The sequence below is a fragment of the Salvelinus fontinalis genome, chromosome 6 (assembly GCF_029448725.1).
Source record: "Salvelinus fontinalis isolate EN_2023a chromosome 6, ASM2944872v1, whole genome shotgun sequence".
In the NCBI taxonomy this organism is placed as follows: domain Eukaryota; kingdom Metazoa; phylum Chordata; class Actinopteri; order Salmoniformes; family Salmonidae; genus Salvelinus; species Salvelinus fontinalis.
The window spans coordinates 66,378,314-66,386,681 of record NC_074670.1 but is presented as its reverse complement, the minus strand read 5'-3'; the positions used below and the strand labels follow the sequence as shown (position 1 = coordinate 66,386,681).

General features: G+C 42.9%; 1 pseudogene; it reads right to left on the bottom strand.

Annotated features, from left to right (window-relative positions):
• Positions 1 to 1,111: 1,111 nt before the first annotated feature.
• Positions 1,112 to 1,669, bottom strand: LOC129856734 (protein lin-28 homolog A-like; annotated as a pseudogene).
• Positions 1,670 to 8,368: the final 6,699 nt, after the last annotated feature.

Here is an 8,368-nt window from a genome sequence, read left to right as displayed (position 1 = left end):
TAGAAGCTTCTGATAGGCTAATTGACATCATTTGAGTCAATTGGAGGTGTACCTGTCGATGTATTTCAAGGCCTACCTTCAAACTCAGTGCCTCTTTGCTTGACATCATGGGACAATCAAAAGAAATCAGCCAAGGAATCAGAAAAAAAATTGTAGACCCCCACAAGTCTGGTTCATCCTTGGGAGCAATTTCCAAATGCATGAAGGTACCAAGTTCATCTGTACAAACAATAGTACTCAAGTATAAAAACCATGGGACCACGCAGCCGTCATACCGCTCAGGAAGGAGACGTGTTCTGTCTCCTAGAGATGAACGTACTTTGGTGCGAAAAGTGCAAATCAATCCCAGAACAACAGTAATGAACCTTGTGAAGATGCTGGAGGAAACAGGTATAAAATTATCTATATCCACAGTAAAATGAGTTGTATATCGACAAAACCTGAAAGGCCGCTCAGCAAGGAAGAAGCCACTGCTCCAGAACCGCCATATAAAAAAGCCAGACTACGGTTTGCAACTGCACATGGGGACAAAGATCGTACTTTTTGGAGACATGTCCTCTGATCTGATGAAACAAGAAGAGAACTGTTTGGCCATAATTACCATCATTATGTTTGGAGGAAAAAGGGGAGGCTTGCAACCCGAAGAACATCATCCCATGCGTGAAGCATGGGAGTGGCAGCATCATGTTGTGGGTGTGCTTTGCTGCAGGAGGGACTGGTGGACTTCACAAAATAGATGGAATAAATCATTCTCTCTACTATTATTCTGACATTTCACATTCTTAAAGTGGTGATCCTAATTGACCTAAGACAGATCATTTTTACCTGGATTAAATGTCAGGAATTTTTAAGCAATTTTAAGCTAAGATACGTCTTTATCTAACACAGAAATAATAACTTCATAGACGTAAAATAAATTAGTTAAAATTAGTTGAGTTGCAAAAAAAGGTGGATAGATGTGTCTCTGTGCATTAAAACAGAGCTAACTCAACTATCGCATCAATAAAAGTAACATTTTCTTGCTGTTTGTTCGTTAAATAAAGACAGCCTGATGTAGCTCCAGCAGCAGCATGACAATGAAACCTTGTGATTGGCTGAATCCCTGAATGGATCAATCAGAGCTTTCCTTGTGGAGCAAGGGGGCGTGTCTCTGCTCCTCTTTCTCATCCCTCAATGATGATGCTATTCCCTGAGTGCCAGGGGAGGACTGCTGTGCTATGACTGGACAGTTGGCCACAATGTGGCTGATGCTCTGGCAGAAATGGCACTTTTTGGGATGACGAGGCATTCTTTGGCATGGTGGTCAGGTCCTCCACAGTTGGAGCGTCGTTTCTGTTGCGCCTTAGGTGTCTTCTCACAGCCTATACACTGTGCTCAACCTGGCCCGTCACCGTGTCAGACTCTGGGCCTTTAGACAACTTCTTGAAGGTACACTCCATCGCCTCGCCCTCCTTCAGACTACGGAAGCTTGAACGAATACATCGACAGTCTCCTCGAGCGGTGTCCCATCTCGGTTGGTCATCGACAGGAACCCGAAACCCATCCGGACGCTGAACCATTTACACACGCCACTGCCACGAGAAACCCAGATCCTCCTCGGAGCCCGTGGCTTCCTCCTTTTCGATCATTGCACAGCCCCTGTAAACTGCTGTTCGGAATAAGAGACCATCCTTTTCCCGGGTATATTTTAATCCAGTGTTACCGTGTCCTCCTCTCCCCAGTCCCCTGCACTGTCCCCTCTAACCCTCCTCCACTCTACACAACAACACTTTCAATAATACAGTTTAACAAAGGCACAGAAGAGAAACGGAACAGCAATGGAGACAAACAAAGAGGGTTACACATATATGGCAATAAATAACAATGAAAAGGTGTTGAAAGACACACAAACTCACTCTCACACATACACACACACACACACACACACACGAACATACCCACACGCGACTGACACATAAATGCTGACAGTGGGCTGCTGTGTTTGATAAGTGGCTGAATCCAGAGGCCTTGACCTGGCTCTTCACCCTCTTCACTTTGATTCTGTAGTTTTCCCATTAAAATCTGAAATGATAGATTATACTCCCATGACTCTCTGTTGATGGACCTCCAGATCCCCCAGGGCCACCCTCACAGCAGCTTTGCCCCAGGGTGATGCCTCAGAGCTGGGTACCGCATCTGTCTAACTCCCCAGGGCTGTGTAACTATCTGGAATGCAATGAGCACTGTGAATGGTGTGTTTCTGTGTAATTCCCTCATAACCTGAAGACCTCGCCCAACCGAAACCATTACTTAAACTTCAATGCCAACCTTTTAAAATACTCTTTCTTTATTTGATGTCTTTAATAACACCTCTGGTGTATGCTTAAACAATATCTTACCCAGCTATACACTTAGAAAAAAGAGTTCCAAAAGGGTTATTTTGTATCCATAGGAGAATCCTTTTTGGTTTCAGATAGAACCTTTTTGTGTTCCATGTAGAACCCACTGTGGAAACGGTCCTTCATGGAACCCAAAAGGGTTCTACAAAGAGTTACTTTACAGGCACAGCCAAAGACATAGCCCTTGGAAGTAGGGAGTAACGAGGGTGCTGCAGCACTGTGTGGTCTTACGTAGCAAAATTTGAAATTGGGTTTTTTACGTTGGTAAAAGTAGAGACTCAGAGCTACAAAATGATATCTCATACACTGCATTTTTGAGGAACAATAGTAAAGTAATTCTGCTTTGAAAGTTGATAAACTTGTGAACTCACTTTTGAGAAAAGGCCTTTGAATGTTTTGGTAGCTACTCGAGAGCTCTCCTTCGTCAGCATTCAGCATTGTTCAGCATTCACAAAACAGAAAAAACACAGAAAAAGAAAACATAACACCAGACATAGAATGCCCACCCCAACTCACGCCTTGACCAAACCAAATTAGAGATATAAAAATATCTCTAAGGTCAGGGTGTGACACGGAGAGCCTGTTTCTGTCCTGTCCTTGACTTTGGTGCAGGACATGTGATGTTCATAGCCTCTTCGTCGTCAATTTCCCTGATCGTTTATTTAGCTGCGTCCAGTCCAGGTGGTGCTAGTACATGCATACCTTCTATGGGAGGAAGGATGTCAGCGTAGCGCAGCAGCTGAAACCTGGTCCTGACTGAGTCCGACAACACAACACAACACCAGGCTCCAGAGCATCGAAGCTGTAAAACAGAAAATAACAAAACAAACATTTGAAGACATTACAACCTTGCACAACAAAGTTTAGATAAGAAGAATAACTTCATAAAATGCAATGAAAATTATATTCACCTGAAGTGCTGGTACTGCCTGATCTGTGACAGCGGCCTGAAGTACGAAGTCAGGTGTTGTTGCCAGGCATAGCTTTCCACCAGCACTGTACCATCCTCCAGTCCAACCAGCTGCGGGATGTTGACCCCTGTCACAGTGCTGTATTTCACAACACCAGCAATCTCACACAAAGTGTTCTCTTTGGTCTTTCTGGAGCACTGCTTGATGAGGCCGAAGCACCAGTCGGGGGCAAAGTTGGTGTGGCCTTTGATAAGGAAGTGAAAGTCCAGACTGTGGTGGAGCTTGTGCATGGTCCGCCAGCCACAATACCTGAGCACAAACTTAACTTGGGGTCTTTTGTTTAGACATGTAATGTTAACATTAGCTAGCTAGCTAAAAAATGTACTAAAATCCCTATCCATAGAGTAACGTTAGCAAGCCAGCCATCAAACTCCAGCTGGCTAGCTAACAGCAAGCTTTAACTAGCAATACACATCGATTGTCATAGCTAGCTAAAGTTAACCAAAATAGGTTAAATATTCAATTCTTACCCATATACATGCAACCCCTTTTATTAAATAATATGTCCTGTGTCATTTCCGTTTAGTTTGAACAGCTTGTTTGGCCCGTTGTCTAGTCACCCTGGTTCACACTGACCGTGTGCAATGCCATAAGAATCAACATATCTTTCTCCATCTCTGTCACCGATGCCATGGTTGCCCTTCGTTTGTTGGATGTCATCTGGAGACATGTGATTTATACAACAGCCTTCTGTGTTCTCTTTTCGACTCCTTATGCATTTGCAATCAAACACCAGAATTCTAGTAATCTCCTTCTCATACTCTGCTGATACCAGACGTTACAGATTTCAAAACTCGGTCAACTTCTTCCGGGACAATAACACTGTTGATTGTCGCCGTTTCTTCTCCATCACTGTAATCAGAAGACTCTACAATGTCTTCTTCGATGAAAATGTTTTTAACTAAATCAGGGATTTCCTCATCGTCTGACTCATTTCCAGAGTCAGAGAGTCAGCATGGCACGATCGTCCTCCAGAAAGTAGTCAATCATAACTTTTTCCTACTGACCTTTGTCGATAGTGCCTGATAAATTCAGGGCAGCAATGTTATTGAGAGCAGTAGCAACATATTTGCAGTTCTCCATGGCTAAGGCTATATCTTTAGAAAAAACTGCAGTAGAAAGGATTATCTACGCATCACGAGCAGCTCATTTTATAGACAAAAAGGTGTTACACCGCAGACCAATCCAAACTCTCGGCATTTCCAGCCCACTCATTATCTCAGCCAATCATAGCTAGCGGGAAGGCTGCTCACTTTTTCTGTGGCTAAACCAACTAGGCTCGTAATTTAACAATTGTATTTATATTAACAGATGGCATACAAGTTTGATATTAAGGCACATGAAAGTTTACATGTTCGAGAAGGCATTTTTTCCAAAAAACTCATTTTGATTAAAAAATATATTTTTTACGTTCATACGGCTCTCCTGTAAAGTTGCGACTTGCGACATATGCCTAGTTTCCTGAATTGGGTCACATTTTGTTACGTTACAGCCTTATTCTATAGTTGATTCAATAGTTTTTTCCCCCTCATCAATCCCCTCATCAATCTACAGTACACACAATACATTACATTTATTTGTTTGCAAATATATTTAAAAAAAATCTTAAATATAACATTTACATAAGTATTCAGACCTATTACTCAGTAATTTGTTTAAGTACCTGTAGCAGCGATTTCAGCCTCGAGTCTTCTTGGGTATGATGCTACAAGCTTGGCACACCTGTATTTGGGGAGTTTCTCCCATTCTTCTCTGCAGATCCTCTCAAGCTCTGTCAGTCTGAGGTCCTGAGCGCTCTGGAGCAGGTTTTCATCAAGGATCTCTCTGTACTTTGCTCTGTTCATCTTCAGTTTTACATTTTTAATACTTGCGAACATTTCAAAAAACCTTTTCTCGCTTTTTCACTTTTTCATTTCATAATGGGGTATTGATGAGAAAAAAAGTTATTTAAATGATTTTAGAATAAGGCTGTAACGTAACAAAATGTGGAAATAGCGAAGGAGTCTGAATACTTGCCGAATGCACTGCATGTGTATATTTAAATTAAATAAAAAAGCAACAGTTTGCTAAAGTAGTGCACTGGGCCTTTACTAGTCCTGTATTAGTGGCCCGATTATATCCGTCTCTAGCGTGGGAAAAAGAAATTGCAGCACCCCACCCCTGAACAATTTCACACAGCTATGGCCAAAGAATCATTTTAGGTTCTAGATAGCACGTTTTTCCTAAGTGTGTACACTTCTGTTCCGCTCTCTACCTCTTTCCCCCGGTACAACATAGTACTTGATATAAAGATACATAGTATGAAGCCTTTTATATTTCCTCAGCAGGTCTCCCACCCTATGCTCAGCGTGTGTGTGTCCCAGGTCTCACTCCCTGCGCTCTGCTCGGCTCCTTACTGCTCCCAGGTGGTAATTATACCGCCGCCCATCTCTCTGATGCATCCCGGGGATTATTTAAATGGTCAAATGAAGTGATGTTCCGCAGAGCAAGGAAGTACGCTCAGGGGAGTCCTTCGATTGGATAGGCAGTCATAATGCTGGCAGAGGGGGGTGACGAAGTGTGTGTGGCTCTGTGTGTGTGTGTGGCTCTGCGTGTGTTCGTTTGTATGTGTGTGTGTGCCTCTCTGTGTGCCTCTCTGTGCATGTGCGTTATCATTTTTCCCAAACGAGCTGTGGTAAAAAGCATTATACTGTCAGGAAATCCCTGGTGGGCCTCAACTGGGCTTTTCTCCACAAATGATGGTGCTGTTGGTTAATAGCCATAGTATCCAGGGGTGAATTGCATTTCCTCCAATACCCAACCGCAAGATAAAAGGCTGTTATTGGGAACGTGATTGTGATGTGGTGAAATTAATGTTTTAGCTGTTTTTCTTTATCCCCTTTTTCATGATATCCAATCGGTAGTTACAATCTTATCTCATCGCTGCACTCCCCAAAGGACCCAGGAGAGGCGAAGATCAAGAGCCATGCATCCTCCGAAACATGACCCTGCCAAGCCACGCTCCTTATTAACACACTGCTCGCTTAACCCGGAAGCCAGCCACACGAATTCGTCAGAGGAAATACCGTCCAACTGATGACCGAGTCAGCTTGCAGGCGCCCGGCCCGCCAGAAGGAGTCGCTAGAGCACAATTAGCCATAGAAATCCCCCCCAGCCAAACCCTTCCATAACTCGGACGACGCTGGGCCAAATGTGCGCCGCCCCATGGGGCTCCAGGTCACGGCCGGCTGTGACACAGCCTGGGATTGAACTCGACGTCTGTGCGGTGGGTTAACAGTAGGAATATTACACATCATATATCCAGGCAACACAACTTCAGGCTTCAGACTTCAGCTCATCTCTTTCCACTTCCTTCTGATATGTTAAAGAAACAGCATTAAGATTCACAGAGCTGCATGTCTCTGACATGCCATTATGGAGCCCATATGTGTTCCTTCTCTGAGTGGAGGATAAGTGTTTGAGATACAGTATGAAACGGCTGCCCTTCAAATGGCATGCCACCGTCAATCAGAGGGAGTTCACGGACAGCCAACGCGCCCCCCACATTACCATAACATCTGTTCCATTTGATATTTCAATACTAATATTACACATTTTTTATCAAATCACACTTTTACACTACCAGGAGGTCTCCCTTGGTCAATACGCAGTTTCAATGTTGATGATATTTTATGGTAATGATTTACGAAAGAGTAGAAAGTTGGTTTATTGAAGAAAGTTAAACTTGTTAGAGCCAGAGAGTGACCAATTATAACACTCAAGTTGGCGTTTAAGGAAAATTATGTATTGATTTATGCTGATAAGTAAACTGTGGCCACTTAATTGTGTGTGTGTGTCTGAGTGAGTGTGCGTGTGTGCATTGCTAATTGGCTCCTCTATCTAGACAATGATAAAAAATACACACCTCACTGTGTGTGTGTGTGTGTGTGTGTGTGTGTGTGTGTGTGTGTGTGTGTGTGTGTGTGTGTGTGTGTGTGTGTGTGTGTGTGTGTGTGTGCGTGTGCGTGTGCGTGCGCGTGTGTGTGTTTGTGTGTGTGTGTCTCGATGTCTGTACGCTTGTATGTGTGTCACCACAGCTTTCACATTTTTGCCGTTAATTGGGGATTACCATGGTAATATCGTAAGCCTTTTTTTTTACAGAGAAATGTTCACAATTATCACAGATAAATACCATACAATTGTTAGTATTCTAAACGGTCAGTTTTGGCTGCAGCCGGTGTGTATGTCTACGTGTTTGAATAGGAAGCGTCTTCTATTATGTTCCGTGATGAAACTGGCACCAGTTAACACTTTTGTCCTCCAGGAAGTGTAGTGGAGGGAGAAGTGCCACTATTATTACTGTGACAATCAACAACTCTCTCTGCTGTGTGTGTGTTTGTGTGTTTGTGTGTTTGTGTGTGTGTGTGTTTGGCCTGTTCCCTATGCAGGCACTCCTCCAGTGAAGGATTAGCTGATCAGCGTCTGGATGGTAGCTAATTGGCTCCTCAATCTGCACAATAATAAAAAACTCACAATTCCCTGTGTGTGTGTGTGTGTGTGTGTGTGTGTGTGTGTGTGTGTGTGTGTGTGTGTGTGTGTGTGTGTTTGTGTGTGTGTGTGTGTGTGTTGATGTGAATACGCGTGTATGTGTGTCAGAACAGCTTTCACCTGAAAACACAGGTTTTTGCCAGTAATTGGGGATTGCATGGTACTATCGTAAGCCTTTTTTACTATGAAATATTCACAATTATCTTCGATAAATAGCATATGAAGCGTTAGTATTATAAATGGTCACTTATGGCTGCATGGGTATGTATTTAAATAGGAAGCATTAGCATGTCTTTTGTCGTGTGTATATTAACAGCATGAATTAGAGTAACAGTGAAATGCTAATAACCCATAAACTGTTGATTGCCTCAATATCGAAATACACCAAGCGTTGGTGACCCAAATAAGTCGAATGGTCTATTTTGGTGGGAATATTATTTTTTAAAATAAATATTTATTTCTTATTAATCTCTCATCCATGCAGATGATCCT